General features: G+C 40.6%; 1 long non-coding RNA gene across 1 annotated transcript; it reads right to left on the reverse strand.

Annotated features, from left to right (window-relative positions):
* Positions 1-394: 394 nt before the first annotated feature.
* Positions 395-12,376, reverse strand: LOC133273413 (uncharacterized). The gene is made up of 3 exons (XR_009744780.1): positions 12,052-12,376; positions 3,967-4,123; positions 395-598 (listed from the first exon to the last, which is right to left on the reverse strand). It is a non-coding gene; the product is annotated as an uncharacterized LOC133273413 (long non-coding RNA).
* Positions 12,377-18,863: the final 6,487 nt, after the last annotated feature.

The following is an 18,863-nucleotide window of genomic DNA, read 5'->3' on the forward strand; positions in this document are numbered from 1 at the left end:
GAATCATGCTGCTTCAAGACAAACCTGATGTTTTCGGAAGCCTTAGTTTTCAGCTAGGTTGGTTCCCCAAAGACCCTCACTGTGAGGTTTCATGGACTGTAGCATAAACACCTGAGGAGAAAACAGTTTGAACTTCATCTGGTTTAAGGTGCTCCAGAAGGGTACCTTAACTGATGATATTTTCTGTCTAATTTATCCAAAAAGTAGCCCTTCCTGTTCACCATACAGTTTTTGTTATTGCAAAATTATCTTCCATGATCTCAACGAAACACCATCAAGTCTCAACAGTGTTGCCTCAAAGACCATTTTCTCATGCTGTCATGTTCCCCAATCAATCCTTCCCTAAGCAGCGTCCACCAATTCCCCACTTTTGTCCTGCATTAAACACTTAAAAATCAGGGCCCTTCCTGGGCTTTTTTATTCTGACTCGATAGGTCTTAAAATCTCTCAAAATATCAACTTTCTTCTCCAGTTGCACCCTACTGCCATGATATGCTCAGTTTCAAGGTGCTTTTGCCCAAGAAGTTATTCATGTTAGGCACTCCATGTTACTATCCTCACTGAGACCCTTTCTTAAGACTCCTTTAGTCTGTGGTACCTATAAAAGAAAATAAATAAAAAAGAAAAATGACAAATAAGGTGGTGCTCTCTGTAGACTGCTGTGCCAGCCAACATAATAGGTGTACTAATAAGTGACTACTAGGTCTTTTCTAGTCGTGAAAGTTGCCAGTATGCCGATTCATACACTCTGAAGTTCAAAACAAAAGGCAAAACGCATTGGTAAATATTATATGATAAGCTCATTTATTTTGCTAGGTTCAAATGTAGAAGCACTGTCTGGAGAAATGTCATCAATGTCATTTTTTTACAAACTTGTTTATCACAAACTAGATTCTACAAGCTAAGACAGAGTGGGAAGAAATAGAAAAAAAAAGAGAAAAAAGATAAAAAAGAAAGTAAAGCTATGAACAGATTCGAAGCTTCATTGTTCTATGGGTGAAGTTGCCCAAGGAGACAGATTCATTTTCAATAAAAACTTGAGAGCACATCTCCATGTGACCCATAGTTGTCATTGCAGCCAGGTCTTTGAAAGTGTTTCCATGGTTTTCTCATGGCTTACAGACTGATTTTCCAAATGTTTTTGAGTACTTGTCTATTCATACATGTATTCCTAAAGAAATTGGACTGTTTTGAAAACCTGGGTACAACTTGGTAAAGTGAGTGCTTAAAAATATGTTGTAGAATATATCTGCTAAGTTCATAGAATCCTAGAATCATAGAATAGTTAGGGTTGGAAAGGACCTTAAGATCATCTAGTTCCAAACCCCCTGCCATGGGCAGAGACACCTCACACTAAACCATGTCACCCAACGCTCTTTCCAACCTGGCCTTCAACACCATTAAAGAATTATTGTCTGAATTTGCTTGAAAGTCTCATGAAATAGGATTTTAAAAGTGAATGTATATGGAATTAAGCTAAATAAAGCTTTCAAGAGGACTTTGTGGCTTGGGAGACTTAAACACAGGCTGAAGAAACCCATTTCTCTGCCTCAATGTTTGCTTTTATGAAACCTTTTTTGTATATTATGACATGATGATATGTTACTGTGGATGTAGCACTAAATATAGCATGAGAATATGTGTGCCGTTTGAAGTGAACATACAAGGGTGTGTAGTTGGGACTCCACTTGCTGTATGTGCACTACCCTATTTATAACAGACATATAGGATGGATTTACTGTACTAGAAGTGAGCATTTGAACCGAAGACTTGTAAGGGCATGATGATAGGACTAAATAAACCAGAGTATCTAATGTGTCAAAGGAAATACTGAATTAATGAAATGTACACAAAATCAACTGCCTTTTTTCTACAATGACAAAAAGCATCTCTGGCTTGATTTCATTTTACACCTAAACTTAGTAGTTAACAATAAATAAGGCCTTGACCTTGAAAATTGGGTGGGGTTTTGCACCCACAAACAAGTCAACTGAGATCAAATAATTTTTTAGTGCATAGTAATACTTGACACATCTATGTGGCAAGTGACAGAATTATGGGCTAGTGCTGGTGAGAGCTGTGTGTTAATGAATCAAGAACTGGTTTCTGTTTTCTGGTAAGGAAAGATGTTTTTCCATGGACTACTCCTCTCTTCCTTCCTTCAGAATGCTTGCCGCATTTTATTACAGATTTGATAAATTTTCTTGACCCTCTGACTTCCAAATAATCAGACAGAGGAGCTGAGCATCTACTTTCTTGTCTGTGACTGAAATCAGTATTTTCCTGGCTTTTGCACAGATTTCTTCTGTACTGTTGCACTGTACTTTTCTTTGCCATTATCTCCAGTGTTAACATCCCTGATGTATAAAATTCCTTTATAAAGAATTTAAGTTTGGTCATAGGCCATTGATTTTGAACACTGAATGTATTTGAAGTAGTCATATGACTTCAGAGTGATCTCAGAGACCAACAAAGAATGTGTTGAGCAGTATAATTGCTCCCTAGCTGTAAAAGTAAACGACCTGGTTGCTTTGTTACTAGTTTAAAAATTTTTGGCTCACCTGGGAAGCCGAAACACCATCAAATCAGAAAATGAAAGCTATATACTATTCTGACTTCTTCTGTATGCCTCTGAAACAAATCGTTACAAGTGCATGAACGAAACTTGAGAAACTTCAAATTCTAATCAGCAAGTATATGTTTTGAGATATCTCCTGCGTGTGTACCAATACAGAATTTTGCACTTAATTGCATATTTCCTTCAAGGAATAGAAGGATTTTCTTGACTTCCAGGAGTAACAGATATAGCACAGGTATATGCCATCTACAGTGTGCAAAGAAATATCTTTCCAGCATCTTTTCTAAGGCCACAACTTTTGATACAACATCCGTTGACTCCTAGAGGAAGGAGTACAGGATTAAGTTGGTTGATGTCTGCATGCCCTCTTCTACTGACAGTCTGGAAAGAGACATGCCTGTGGTAATCCTGCCCTTTAGGGTTCAACCAAAGCTCCCTAGCTACTGAATTCAGTAGCTGGTTCTGAGTCTGATCTAGCCATTGCAGCAAGGTGAGGACGATGGCCTTGGGAGCACACAGAGACTCTGTGATCTGCGCAGCACCTCTTTCTCCCCAGTGAACCTCACTGTCTGGTTCAAGGTCCATCTGACAAGGAGAACTCAGCATTTAAGGGCCCTGGTCTGAGCTAAAATCTTGCTGTGTCTGCTTTAAGCCTGACTGTGACCTAGGGACACCACTTCTCAAGGCTAGTACTGACTTAGCTCATGCTAAAGTTAGTTTCTCTCTCCCATTTACATCAAACAGATGCCATTAACACGTGTGAACAAACAGGTAGGTAGAGATCCCTACTGTCATAGTTTTGTGCCTCTAAAGAAACCCTTATGTAAGAACTCAGGAAAGCTAAGGAGTTACCCTGAGTCCTTCTTTGCCAGGCTCATGAGACCCTTTTAGCAGCTCCAGCATGAGAACCCAGACCTGCTGCAGCTGCCAGAGACTGTCAATAAACAGTGAGGAAAACCCATATGCTCATCAGCACTACAGTAGTGTTGGGTGTTTTGAAGCTGAAGGTTCATGACTTCTAAGCAAAGTCATGCAGCGAAATGCAGACCATGGCCTGGCCCTATGTGAGGCATCCGGTCTCTGACCCAAAGGCTTCACCTCCACATCCAACAGTGCAAGAACACAGCAACATGTGTTCCTGTGCAGACAAGGAGGAATGGGTTTTTTCATGACATAGGTCCTTTATATATTGGTGCCTGTGTTACTATTACACTGTGTTACTGTGACACTCTGTTATACTGCATTACTTTACGATCCCAGTTCTTCTGAATGCAAAAGCCGTGAGATCCTAAACACAGTATTTTCAAGAGAAGCCCATTCACAGCTGAAGGCAGGCTGTCAAAAGAGGTTTCTAAGGCTGGATTGTCAGTAAGAAAAACTGAACATACCTTTGGAAGCCTGGCCCCAGATGTGCTAAGCAAAGCGTAACCAGGCTCATGGCACTTCCAAAGGTCCAGTATTGAGACCTCACAGGAAACTTGAGGCAAAGGTTGGAGTGGGACCCAGGACTTGTTTCCAGGTTTCTCTGGCCCAAGATGAACATTCCTGTTTACCCAAGAGAAGCATGCCATGTTCAGCTCCAAGTGAGAGGAAAACTTGGTGAGTGCAGTTACCAATGCTGTAGTTTGGCAATGATGTTGGATAAAAATACTAACTCTTCACATGAGATTTTATGACTGTCAATAGTCAAGGCAAGGACTGTTTGAAACCTTTTTAAAAAGGATTTTATTCAGTTAATACAAAGCATTTTCATCAGGAAGATGGAGAACTTTTTGAACAAGAGATGGAAACTTATTTTCTAATACAGACATAGGAACATACCTGACCCTGCTACTTGGCCACATACTTGGACTGCTGGAAGACAACATCCCGTTAGTCATAAAAGCTTCTGACAGCTCTCCTTTTCTGCAGAAAGTCTTGATTTTGGTCTGAGGGACACTGACTGCTTGTACAGGCCAAGGTAAGAGATGGTAGCTGGGAGTAATGCCTGGAGGAGACCATGATGAGCCTCCCAACACTAGGCTCAGCCTAAGCAAACCTAGGCACAAGTGTGATGAGAGATGTTCCAAACCTGGGCAGCCTTGACCAGAAATACTTATGAAAGCACTTTGAGAGTTTGCAATGTTTTGTCTAGCTCTGGCAGCAGTCTAAGCACTGGGGGGGATGTGAGGACAAGTATCTCCTGGTGTCATTCAGGTAGCGGGGTGATGGTCTATAACTAGCTCTGTCCTGCTACCAGCCTTCACATGGCTGGAGATGGCTCACCTTCACAAAACTGGGCTTGTACAGGGACTTCTTCCATTTTCTGGGGCACAGGCTCTCCCAATCTTTTATTCAGAATTGGCTTTTGGTTTAATGCATGGCTTAGTCTCTGGACATGACTGAGTTCTACTATGCTGAAGGAGGGGGGACAGGGTTTTCTTTTAGTAGGTGATTTTTACCTCTTTCTCCTGCCATCTCCTGCACCACAGAGGAGAACAGGGACCTAAGCAATGAATGAAACTCTGAATAGAAAACACTATTGTTTCATTAAAAAAAAAAAAAAAAAAATTACAAGGGCTAATTGCATGATTTAACATTTGAAAACTGCATTCCTCCTCTGCTTTGCAGAGTAAAAGGGCCTATTATCATTTCCAGGCCAGATGTTTCAGTTTATTGAGCCTGTTTGATCCCTGCACCTGTCTAAGACCAGCAGTTGCAGGATTAGTGTAAGGAGCTGAATTAAAAAATCTGGACAACTGTTACTGAACAAGTGAATGGTGTGAAAATGAGCAGACTTTTGGTATAAAGGATTTACTGTTTGTGACACAAGGCAGTACACATCATTTATAGTGCAAAATGAGCACGCAGGGTTCATTCTGCATGTCCATGTGCTGGAATATACATTACAAAGTGACAATTACAGGAACTTCCAGTGAGGGAAAGAAAGGATGGGGAGAGAGAGGGAAGCAGGGGACACATTACACCATCCATCTGTGAGACAGCCGTTCAGTTACAAGGAATTATATATTATTTCTGGTGGATTACGCTGATTATAAAAATAAGAATTTGGTTCCTGCCCCCACAGTGAGCATTGCTGTACATCCTGAAGGAAGCAATGGCTTTTCGCTGGCCCCTTTCCTGTCCTTGGCTCTTTCCTTTCTCCCTGCTCCTTCAAACATTGCCATCAGATACGTTTTATTTCTTCCTTTTTTCTGTTCTGACTAAAATGCACTGTGCCATGTGACCTACAGAATTTGTTTCACGTCTCAGTTCTTTTCAATGTAGCTGCAAGTATGACCAGCCCTAGTGGGTCAGAGACCAAGGTCCATCTTGCCTGGTAACCTGTCTCTGACAGCTGAGGTTAAGCGGGTGGCTAGTATTCATACATCTTTACAGCTTAAAATCCCTCCAAACAAATATGCCTCAAACGCACACTCTTAGAGGACAAACTGCAACAGGTAGTTTGTCGGAAAGCTGTTTCACAAACTGTCTTTGGCTTCTGCCACTGAAGGTATAAATCTTTCCGGTTCATACTATCACTGATTTACTGCTTATATATAGTGAACCTGAAGACTAGGGATAGATCCAAGTGTGAAAGTGACAGTTAAGTGAAGATAAATTTTTTCCCTACTGTGTGAGGTGTGTCTTGGATCATTTGTTGTACTCCATACAAACAGAGATGACTCCCCTCCTTACCCCTCAACCCTCCAGACTTGCCTATTTAAATCTGCCTGTTCCATTTGGAAAAAGTCAAGTGTGTATTCAAATACTGAGCACAAGGTTGCTCCTGCCTCTGCAAAAATCATGACTGAAGTTGATGAGATCAAGGACTGTGGTTGTTACTTCTGCTTTATAGGTAGAAGCATAACAAATGTAAGCCACTCATCCAGAATCAGACAGCTCAATCTACAGTAAGGAGTGCAACCAAACATCCTGTGCGACAGCTGAGAGGTTTAGCCGCAACTGCATTTACCCTCCAGCTTTTACAATAGTGTTTTCAATGCCTTATTTATTTGCACGCACTGACCCTATACATGTGCAAATAAGCTGACCTAAGTGACTATGGCTTGAGCAAGGACAGTCCTACGTGTCTAAATGCAAATGTAGGTTTGGTCTGCATTCATCACAAATCCTTTATATGCCCCAACAGAAGACAGCTTGTGAAGCACATTCAAAGACCGGTATGACATAGGCAAGACTTGTATCTTCCCAGCACTTTCTTAGATGTCGTTGCAAAGAGGCTGACCCATTGCACAGGTAGGTTGCTGGGCATAGATCCCAGTGTGCTGATGGTGCAGTTGTTCTCTGCATTTGGAAGACACTGTGTGGAGAGATCTTAGAAATCAATTAGTCCCAGATTTCAAAAGGTATGTTTGCATGCCCTTTCTCTCACTGCCATATTTTACTGATATAGGTTCCTAAACTCCATGACTTCCAGTTGACTAATGCCTAAAAACCTGTAAAATTCTGGCTTCTGGTCAATTATGACAATTGGAAAACAAGAATAGTACATCCCAAAATATCCCATATTGATGCAGCTGGACAACTGCACTTTAGTTCTACTTCTGACCAGAATACTTCACTCACACACGGTTGGTAAAATGACAAAAGCTTAACATCAGACACTGTTTCAGCATCTTCATATAAATTCTTTGAGAAATAAGGAAAAACCTACTGATATTTCATTCAGATTATAGACAGTGCAACTTATTAATAATTTGCTAATGCTGTTATTAATTACTGGATTTTAACGGGTATAGTTGGAGAAAATACTTTTATTTTTGGTGCAGTTTTTCTTTGGTGTTGTTTTATCTTTTCAAGTAATCACTATTTTCAAACTGTTCAACTTGTGCAAATACACACACAAATATATATATATATATGGATGTAGATTTTCTATGTATTTAATTCTGTATGTAAAACATGACTTTCTCTTTTCCTGCCTCTGTATTCTAAAAATTATTTTACTGGGCAACTGATTTTACATTTTATTTTTGTTTTTCGTTGGAAAAAATTGTGTTCTTATTAAAGATCGTTTTAAAAGTCTAATTCTTTTTTCATCATGATAGTTAAGGTAGAACAACCATATATCCAAATGAGATAAGGCTGGCTAAGTTAAACTTTGGTATAATTGTCCTGAAACTGGTTGTCATATGCAAAAGGAATGGAATCACTGGAACATGTTACAGACATTAAAAAAAAAGAACTTAAAATGCTGCATTATGTAAAATTAATTTCTGAAGTGCCCTCATAATTCCAGTTCTGTGATGTCTTCATGTAGCGGTGCTTCCGGGATGTTGATTTACAATAACCAAGCTGGGGGCTTTTCTGTTTGGTGTCACCAAAGAAGGCTGCATCCAGTTGCCAAAATACAAGGCGTACAGCAAGCCCTCTGCTAGTCTGGTACTTCCAGAGCCACCTCTGAATTCCTCAAAACAGTTCATCAGCAATGCCCTCTGTTTCTGAACTCATCTAGAGTCTGTACCGGGCATGAAAAATGTTTTCTGTTTTGAAACTAACTTGCAGACATGCCAGTGAGTTGCCGTGACTCTCAGTCATAAGACGGTTTAATTTCTCTGACTCCAGAACAGATTTAGGGGTTATCCCTCTCAGGCAGCGCAGCTACTCTAAGGCCCTGGAAATAATGGTGCATACATTCACCTTGTTGGATCAAACCCTTGTGCTCTGTCCTCTTTATGAAGAAACTGCTGAATAGCTGCAAGGTGGGTGTCAGTTGCACAAAGGCACTTGCTAAAAGAAAGACTTGGTAACACCAAATATTTATACGGGAATGCAGGAGGTGGTCAGCTCCATGTAAGTTAGAAAAGAAATGGAAATTCATAACTGGATATTGTTGATCATGGTGGATCTAAGTGGCATTTGCTGCTACATCAGCCGATGTTATCCACTTCATACTAAGCACAAGATGCAGCAGGGAAAAACGATTTCTAACTGTGATTATGGGCTTCTGCAGTGAAAAGTGACTAGAGCCTGGACACAGCAAGGCTTCCAAGGGTCATGCCTGAGCTGGGCACTTCCTTGAAAAGGTCTATGTGGGAATGAAATTCTCACATACCCTCTTAATGGAGGAGAGGGGTTCATGAGTCTGCTGTGAAACGTGTAGTGTCTTTGTCAATATGAGCTTATTTTAAGATAAAACTACTCACACAGCTTCAGAGCGCAAAGCCCTTTGAGGGACAGCTGAGTGACATGGTGCCTTTGAAGATACGCTGGTATCACTGGCAAGGCATCTATAGACAAAACATTAAGCTCACCTGGCCTGTCTTGTATGTCACCCAGCCCTGTTTCAGGCATCTAACCTTAATGAAAATCCACTGCTTTTGTCGGTCCATGGCTAATCCAGGTGGAGGAGGACAGGAAGCTGCAGAAACACCATTTCCCTTGTATGGGAAGGATTAGGGGTACCAATTCTGACATTCTATATATTCTTAAAATTCTTGTGCTGCCTGTAAATGAAGAAAAAAAAAAAAGGAAAAAAAAAAAGAAAAAGAAAACAAACCACCCAAGGGACTGCATTGTCTGTGAGGAGCCTGAGCTACAAACCTGAAAACCGGACACCCATTTTGTCACTTTGTACTTGTGCTTTAAATTCACACTAATCCTTCCAGTGCAGTGTTGAGTAAGAAAGAAGTAAACAGGCTAATGCCAAAATCCCTGTTTATAGGATTACTCGGTGGTAAGAAAATGAGTGCATGGGAAGAAAGACATCCTTTCCAAGAAGGGAAAGGGGGTGCAGATGCTGAACTTGGCGTATCAGGCTCTTTGCCAGATGGTGAAATGGTGGTATAGAAAGGGAAAAAATCATGATTGTAATTCCTCTCAAATCTGTTTAACCAGTATACACCAGGGAGTGAGTATGCACATCTTTTCCCTAAGTGGCAGAGAGCTTATATTTAACACTTCTGTGAACTAACGGCATAGCTGAACACAGAAATAATCAGGACCTGGTTACTGTCAGCCTGCCATTATTAACTTATAGGCCAAAGTTCTGAAATCATAGAATCATAGAATAGTTAGGGTTGGAAAGGACCTTAAAATCATCTAGTTCCAACCCCCCTGCCATGGGCAGGGACATCTCACACTAAACCATGTTATCCAAGGCTCAGTCCAACCTGGCCTTGAATACCACCAGGGATGGAGCATTCACAGCTTCCCTGGGCAGCCCATTCCAGTGCTTCACCACCCTCACAGTAAAGAACTTCCTCCTTATATCCAATCTAAACTTCCCTTTTTTAAGTTTGAGCCCATTACCCTTCGTCCTATCACTACAGTCCCTAATGCAGAGTCCCTCCCCAGCATCCTTGTAGGCCCCCTTCAGATACTGGAAGGCTGCTATGAGGTCTCCACGCAGCCTTTTCTTCTCCAGGCTGAACAGCCCCAACTTCCTCAGACTATCTTCATACAGGAGGTGCTCCAGTCCCCTGATCATCCTTGTGGCCCTTCTCTGGGCTTGTTCCAACAGTTACATGTCCTTTTTATGTTGAGAACACCAGAACTGTGCACAATACTCCAGGTGAGGTCTCACAAGAGCAGAGTAGAAACTTCAAGTCAAATTAGTATGGAGAGGTATTGAATTCAACATGCATTCAAGAGCATTATTTTAGCAGTTCTTCCTGTTTTCTTTTGAAGTTAATTTAGCTGAGTAGTCCTGTGGCACTAGGCTGTCCATACTGGTTTGCCTTTCTGGACTGTTCAATTAAATGTTCTCAATTCACTTATAGTCAGACTGCTATTGAATTTCAGTAGACTGAATGATGTGATGCAGTGGAAGCCTAAGGAGACTGGAGCTGTGTGAGTACCAAGACAGATGTAGCCTTGCAGAAAACTATAGAATCCCACTGCTTCTGGTCTGTATTGTGCTAGTGGATTTTTGTTATTGTCTGAAACAGACCGTTGAGATGTTGAAGTGTTGAGATGTCTCTGGGTTACCTAGTGAAAGCATGTCTGCTTTGAAAGCTATAAATAATGATGTGGGACAAGTGCTGTTTATGGCTCTGGATGGCCTATGTGACATTGGAACCAGGTGAGGAACAAGAAACCCAGTGTGACACTAGCCTGGGTCTCACCTGGGCCACAGAAGTTCAGAAGCAGGGAGGGATGCAGTGTATGTTTTTTGCCTAGCCTACATTACATTACTTGCCAGGGAACTTCTGTTGGCAAGTATTTTCTTCACAGTTTAATAAATAATCTGTGAGTTAGTAAGAAAAGACTGAAATGCAGACTACCGCTATTTAAAAGTCTTGGAAAGCACCTTAATTTTTAGGTGGATGAATTGTAGATTGGCTATGCTCTCCTCTGAAGCAATTGTGGCATCTCGCCACTTATGAGTGAAACCACTTTTGGAATTGCTTGCTGATAGTGCCTTAGGAAATTCTGAAAAGAACCCACATTCACAAGTCATGATGATGACTGCACCTGGGGCTGTAAAATCCATGCATGAAAATGCTACTTCACATTGAGTAGTGTGTAATAAGCAGTGTTTACTTCATGCAAAATGCATCTCAAGCCTGCCACTGTCTGAATGTTTCAGCATAGTCTAATATTAGGAGAACACATTAAGACTAGATAGAATTGCCTATTTCACATAGTGGACAATCAAACCCAAAGTTTAAAGTCATTTGACCTTGTTTCAGACAGCTAAAAGCCATCTTTACACTCATCTTGGGTTGATATGAAATGAAATTATCAAAGAACCAAACCTAAATGTTTTGTTCAAAGCAGGTTTTGGTTTGGATCAACACTCTTCATATAAAAAATAATAAGCACTGAAAATATCATTATGAATTGAAAAATTAGAATGTGCTAAAGCAAATAATGCATTCTGATGGCTCTGTTTTATTGTACTTTGCGAAGCCTGAGTTTGTTAAACATCTTGATATTGCAAATATGCCTTTCTGTGAAAATTTTGGTCTGTGTTGCAGTAATTTTTCCAAGTTCTTGTTAGAGCCGGCTATTTTGCTTTTTAAAAGTATTTTGACCTGATGCTTATGCACCCAGCTGAAGTGCACTGACAGCTGCTTTCTGGGCTGAGGGGATATGTTGTAACTAATCTGCTATTTTTGTGATTCCCATGGTACAGCTCGTAACCTTAACATGCTTATTTTTGCAACCTGAGAGGGAGAGCTGAGGCACAAGAACATTCAAGCTCAGGTACAAAAGAGCACCTAGAAAGAAGACAGAGTAAGCCACTAAGCAATGCCTCAGTGAAACCAAGGTGTCAGACATTCTCTCCGTATCTGCACTGAGGCTCTGCCACAGTTCAGAACGGACTAACAGGGTAGTGGGGTCAGTCAGAGAGAAAATAAGCTCCTGCTTTGCAGCCTGGTGAGGCAGCCCCTCCACAGAGAAAGCCCTGTGCTATGGCCCTTGGCCTTGAAGTGCATATCCATTTTTCATCAGGAGTGGTGTTGGTAGGAATTGGAGGTCAGAGCAGCCTCTCTCCTACTTTGATCTTGAGTGAATGCACTTACCTGGCTATGGAGTCATGCTCCTGCTTTCATGATCTTGGTCTTGCTGACCCTTTGAGTTGCTGGCTGAGCCCCTCAGGGACAGTGAAGGCAAGATGCAATTCTACAGAGCCTGAAGGCTAGACACTGAGGATTTGAACCTTCTCAAGGGCATCCCACTCCCTGACTTAATGTCGTGCACTGTTATTTAGGAGAGCAAATTGCCAGCTCCTACCCAGGAAGATGTATCTTCTGGGACAAGATACAGGTCTGAAACTCTGGGCTGTGGGGACTCAAGCTGTGTAAGGCAGCAGAAATCCAGAGACAGGTTTGCTCATTAGTGTTACTTGTTCCTGTTCTCTGTCATCAAAATCCCTGGGTCTCATGGGGCACACGAAATCTATTTCCAGATGCCAAGGGCTGGGAACCCGTTGTAGGGCTAACCTTATGTGATTTTTGTGAGAATGCACAAGAAATCTGTGGCAATTAAAGGGCCTAAGATAAGGTCTCCCACAGTCAAAAACTAGTCCTACAGTCCTGCTCTGCCTTTGCATCTAAGGAGGGGAAACACAGGATAAAAACTGCACTGCAAGGTAATGGGTAATCTCAGGGGCATTGAGGAAAATCTCTGTGGGGCATAGCAAGGTTTTAGTGGTCACAGGCAAACTTGTAAACAGCAGGTAATAACACCCCTCCTAGCTGTCTGTAACTGACCACAGCCACTCTGTGGCTCATAAACCCTCATCACAAATAAATTATTCTATGAATTTTTCATAAATGAGGGTAACTCTCACTAATGTCCAGAAATTAAGTGAAACAGGTGGACACAGATATTCACTATGGGATGCTCCCACTGTGAGTAGCATAGCAGAATTGGTTTTGTGACCAAAATGTGTATTTTAGAGTAGAAGGAACAAACAGCCTCTGTCATAATAGAGCCGATGCCATTAACTAAAAAAGCAACATAGAAAGCACTTTTGACTTTCTTCTGCTAAATGTAATCTAACATTTACACACCACAAGCCAGAAGTCAATGTCTCTTCCCTTATGGCAAATGCTGGCTATGGAGGTACAGGTGTTCTTCCTTTGAACAGTGCTTCCATTAGCAGAAATACTGCTCTTTCTAAGTGGCTTTGCTGTTGAAGCACAGAGACACTCTGCTTAAGAGTTTCAGATCTTTCAAATCAACAACAACAATAACTTTTTAAGCCCAAAATTTTCCTAGACTTAAATAGTTTATGCAGAAACTTCAAAAATAAATAAATAAAAAGATAAATAAAATTGTGGCATCACCAGATGACTAAGCTTTGCCTTTTAAACTTTAGGCTGCGGATGAAAACCACATCTGTTCCTTCCTCTGGGTTTATATTCACTTTGCAACAAACTATCCATTCTTCATTTCCACTTAAAACTAAGTAGGAACCTCTTCATTCATAAGTGCTCTATCAGTTTTTAGTAAGTGAATGGGTTAATAAGCCTCAATTTTTAAAAATCCAGGAGAATCCATCTGTGTTCCTGCCAGCCCTGGATATTGATTTCCGCTTTTTGGGCATAGGAAGACCCTTGGGCAGCACAGAGCTGAATTAGGCATGCCTATGTTTCACCTTCTTCATCCTCAGGAACCAACTGCTGAGCCAGTCTTTGCATTAGTCTGCATTCTGTCTTACACTTGAAACTAAGCAGAAAGGATTTTAAGCAGTAATAGGTCACTGTAATATTTTACACATCTCTTCCATATGATAAAATTCTCCTTAAGAAAAGAGGCAGCCATATGTATTGTCCAGAATATGTGCTTGTGTCCCTGCAAAATTTTTATCTGAAAATTTCTACTAAGACTCTGTTACCTGATGCACAATTTGGTAAAGTTGTGTGTGGCCTTTATACAGAGTGAAATATTTTCTCCCTTTTATTTTCCATTGTTTTGGTTAAGACTTGCCACTCCAGAGACTGGTTTTGTCACTGAAGCAGGGAATTAAGTCCTCTTTCCCTGAATAGCTCTTTAAAAACTGTTATGAAAGATTACTGAAATCACTTCTGTTCCTGTAAGTATTTTTTAGATGTAGCTGCAGACAATTAAAAATATGAACACAAATTTAAGATGTTCTAAAGCTGAAAGTGGAAAGTATTTTATTTCATGCAAATATCATATACTATTCAGGAGAATTAGTGTGTAAACATGTCCTTTATGCTGTTGATAGAAGCCCTTCCTCTGCATAATAAGGTGACATATATGACAAAAACATTGTAGTGGAAATCAGAGTGATTCTAAGCCAAGGTAAATGTACTTCTTAGATTGTAAATAGCTGTATTAGAAGATATATTAGTATAGTTGTACTTTATTCAGTCTTTCCTTTGAGAAGAAATCCTATTCATGTTTTAGTGTTTTGATATAGTCAGACTCATTCGGAGGTACTCAGTGTTTTTTGTATGGGAAACCATCTAACAGGAGCTACTCAGCCCTTTATGAATAGAAACTTGATTTCTTAAGTATAATAGAGCTGTTCACGGGGTCTGTCCTTGTGTTCTATCGTTGAAATTCAAAATACATGTTCATAAACAAAAAGTGACATTATTCAGTCCAGATCCAAAAGGATAGAAACCTAAACATTTCTTTATGAAGGTAAAATGAGGTAGCATGTAACAAAAAGGAGCGGCTTTTTTTGTAGTGTAGTGCAGCTAGATACAACAAACAATGCGGAGTCTATAACAGCTCTAAGAAATATACTACAGACTTTGATGGCAGCTTTCATGGGAGTATTCTTCATATGGTGCTGAGTATCTGAGCAAGGCTGTCAGTCTCAGAGCAGCTAAACAGTATTTTTTTTGTCTAAAAAGAATGGATGAGACTAAAGAATGATTTATAAATTGGGTCAGTACTGCTTCATGATTTTAATTCAGGATAATTTTGAGTTGGCATCTTGCAAAGGAGCTGGTTCTGCTCATTCTGAGGAGTTTTTCCCTGGCTTCAGAGATAAATTATGTGGTAGGGCGGCAAGTGTTTAGCTGTGTACAATGAAAAGTATTTTTTTTCTGTAGCTCCTTTGGTTCCAGCTAAGGTGAGACTAATTTTTAAAACAGAGTTAATTATAGAATCTCTGTGGACAATAAGATTCCAAAGACTTTTTCTGAGGAGAAGGCTCAAGGCTGCAAGCTGTACCCTGCAGTAACCTAATTTCACAGAATTGCAGAACAGCTGAGGTAGTATGGACCTTTAGAGACCATCCTACCCACCGTCCTTGCTCTAGGTGACCTAGAGCAGGTTGTCCAGGACTGTGCAGTCAGGTTTTGAATACCTCCAAGGATGGAAGCTCCACAGTATCTCTGGACAACCTGTGACCTGTAGGGTTTGATATTGGGTATTCAACATGGTCTGCATTCTTGATCAGTAATCATGATTGTCCTCACTTCATGGTGTGGCACACACATGTGCTCGTCTAACTAAAGGCAACACAGGAGAGACTGTTCCCACCAGCCCCCAGCAAGTCCTCTGCAAGATCCATGTCAGGCAGCAGCCTCAGGGCTGCCAGGCATAAGGATGGGGAAAAACTTCCTAAGGCAAGCTGGGCTAGGAGAAGTGGTGGGCTGGGAGAAATCCTGGTCTACTGGGACACAGAATAACAGCAGCTGATCATTAGTAGGGCTCATGCAAAGGCATTTTCCCTCTCTGTATGGGGAATGCTGGGAGGCACAAGATAGATAATGGTATGTGGGTGGGTTTTTTTGATAATAATTTTTGACAATAATTTTGCTGAAGCCTCAGCAAGAAATCATGTCATAAACCTGTGGACAGAGCTTCAGAAAACGTTTCTGTGTTAAAATATGCAGCAGGAGCCTTAAGCCATCAGGGTTTAGGCACCTGATTTCTCAGTAGGAACTACGTCCTGAGCTCTTACTCATGTGGGTGTGTTGGGCTCTCAGCAAAACAGCAGGCTGTTTGAAGATCCCTCTCTGAAGTTGTGAATGCAGGTGTCCCTGAGACCTCGCTAGAGTTGGGTTCCCAAAGACTTTTGGAAAAAAGATTTTGTCACTTAAGCATAAGATTTTTCTCACCAAAATCAATATGTGTAATTGTTTAAATTACTTATTTAATTAAAGCATAACATGCTTTTAAAGCTATGTCCATTCTTCCTGTATTCCAAAAGATCAGCTTAGGAAGCAAAGTAAAATGAAAATTTTCATTACTGTTTTTCTTCTAAACCTTTTTCTAATTCTGTATTTTTTTTTAATTTTTTTTTTGTTCACTGTTGTCTTGTGACAGAGACCTGGTTTGCTCATTCATTCTGTTCTCACAGTGCAACTTGAGCTGTGTTCAGTGTTATGTTACTTCCTTCCTGAACCAAGAAACCTCTATCATGCCCAATTTACACTCTTTGCTTTCACTACATGTTGTGTCAGCATTCCAGGCTGCAGTTAACGGTGATTAAATAAGACAGAAATGCCTAAAATCCACTAGTGATCCTGCCTGAAACATAGGAGCTGACAACTTCTCTGCTACTTGTCCTGTACAAGTTCAACTTCCTTGCACTCTTAGCCTAAATGCAAATTGGTTGCTTTTCTTTTTTTTTCCTTAAGAAAAAGCAATTTTTAGCCTGGAAAACATCTCTTCAGTTTGTTTAATGACTTTGAAAACTTCACTGACATATGACCACAGCTTTTCCCCTTCCATTGGCATGATTCTACCAAGTTGTACAAAGCATATGTTTTGACTCTGAGTCCAGTTGCTTGGAGATATAAGCTTGACTTCAGCTCCTTTTGGTGTGTGCACTCTGTTTGTGGAAAGCTATTAACTGTGATGTCAAAACTGCCAAGTTCTGCTGAGATTAAAAAAAAACAACAACAAACTAAATCGATATAAAAATAAGTAGTCAAAAATTAGGGTTGAATGAGATCTTTCTCCAAAGCAATATTCCAGGCTTTCATGAAACATGCTAGATTTTGAGTGTACTTTTAGCCTATTTTGCTAAAATGTAGGATTTCTGCAAGTAAACTCTGCCTAGTTTGTGCATGTGGCTGTTTACATGCTGTCACCCATTTCAAAAACCTCTGGAGGAAGAACAGAGACGTTCATGATGCTGAACTCCTGCATGACACGGAATTCCTAAATCTTGAGAAAGCTATCAGATAAGTGCAGGAAACACACCGAGATTATCACTTTCCCCAGAGGGAAGTGGTGTAATTTGAACTCAACCGGATTACTAGGGAGCAGAAAACCCACACAAGGCAGCCACAGAAAACCTCTCTGCATGACTTCTGCTGCTCATAGGATTACCCACTTATATCCTCATTCCTCATTTCCTCCTGCTGGTAGGGTTAGGTTGGCCATCTCTGCCAGTCTCTACTCCCACTGCAGGTGTTACTTTCTAATAAACTCTTTCCCTTCTTTCCCCTCTGCAACCCCTGGGACCTGCATGGAAGAGCTGCTCTTGCTACAGCAATTATGAATGTAGCAGCTGATAGGAGAGTGAGTGAGTCCATCTATGAACTGATGCTTATGGTCATGTCTGTTGTGACCACCTGGTCTATATCTAGACAGATTAATTGCAATTAATTTGTCTCATCAGTATGAAAGCCCTTCTTTAATTTCTACTCTCCAGCCTTATTGAAGTATACCCTCTATGAGCCAGTGTAAGTGTACTTTAGGGTTCCTCCCCTAGAGCATGGTTTCAAACCCAGAAATCATCCTGTGCTGTCCAGGATGCTGTCTGGAGCAAGGCTCTGCCATGGCAAATCTGCCTTTCAGCTTTCTTGCTGCAGTGTAACCATTCCTAAGAGAGCAAACACAGAGATGACGCAGATAATTGATACTTGATTGAGCAGGGTCTTTGGACACCACAGGGGTGTGAAAAGGAGGACCCTTGTTCTCCTGCAGGGTGGGATGCTGGTGGAGGGCTTCAAGGCAGGATCACTGTAGCAGGACTTCCTCCTCTGATCAGAAACAGAGATAAGACTGAAATTCTACCTAGAGAGCCTTTTCTCAAAAGGAAGATTTAATGGCTTCTGAATGATTGTGTATCCATTTAACGGGCATTTAGCCCATGACAGGGAAAAAAGGAAAACGAAAAAGGTCAGGAAATCTAGGACGGATCCTAAAACTACTGTGAATTAAATCTCAGTACATAAAAAACTGAGTAGGCGGTTCATTCTCTCAAAAAACATTCAGAGAAAACAGTAGGATAGGAAAGCATTTTATCTGTATGTTTAGCAAATTAACATAACTGAAAAAAACACCAATTCTAGGAAAACCTGAATAAAACCAGAACTTGTTGGGGGGTTGTTGTTTTTTGTTCAAGTTTTTGTTGGTTTTTTTTTTCCCCTTTAGGTCTTTTCTTGACACAGCACTTAATTACAGATAGCACAGAGTATGTAATGCTTACATCATACATTGCTCAGGCAAGCGAAACCTTGTTATCATCTGACAAAGATACACTTTTCCAGCATTCAAAAGCATTAGTGTTGTATACAGAAAAGTTGAGAAAGGTGGACAGAAAACAAAGCAAAGATTACTTTGGGGAACTATTTGACAAGCACCTATGACATCTTAAAATTCTGCTGTTGTTTGTTAGTAGTAAGTTTGAATCCCTGAACTTTGGGGTAGTTGGCAGCATTGGCATGTTTTGGTTTTTTTTTGTGAGGCTCTTCATTGCCATCTGTCTGTGGTCTTCATGAACTTTATTTATTTTCATAAATTCTTAAATATGCATAATATTGGGTACCCAGACTCTAAGAAACAGAGATGTGGGGCACATGCTAAAGTATGATCATGTGGATTTACACTGATGCCAATGCAATTACTATTTCCCACTTTGATGACAACAGTCAGTGGATGAAAAATCAGC

The sequence above is a fragment of the Pezoporus flaviventris genome, unplaced genomic scaffold, assembly GCF_033815535.1.
Source record: "Pezoporus flaviventris isolate CSIRO_AGI_PZ_B2104156 unplaced genomic scaffold, CSIRO_AGI_Pfla_v1 ptg000031l, whole genome shotgun sequence".
In the NCBI taxonomy this organism is placed as follows: domain Eukaryota; kingdom Metazoa; phylum Chordata; class Aves; order Psittaciformes; family Psittacidae; genus Pezoporus; species Pezoporus flaviventris.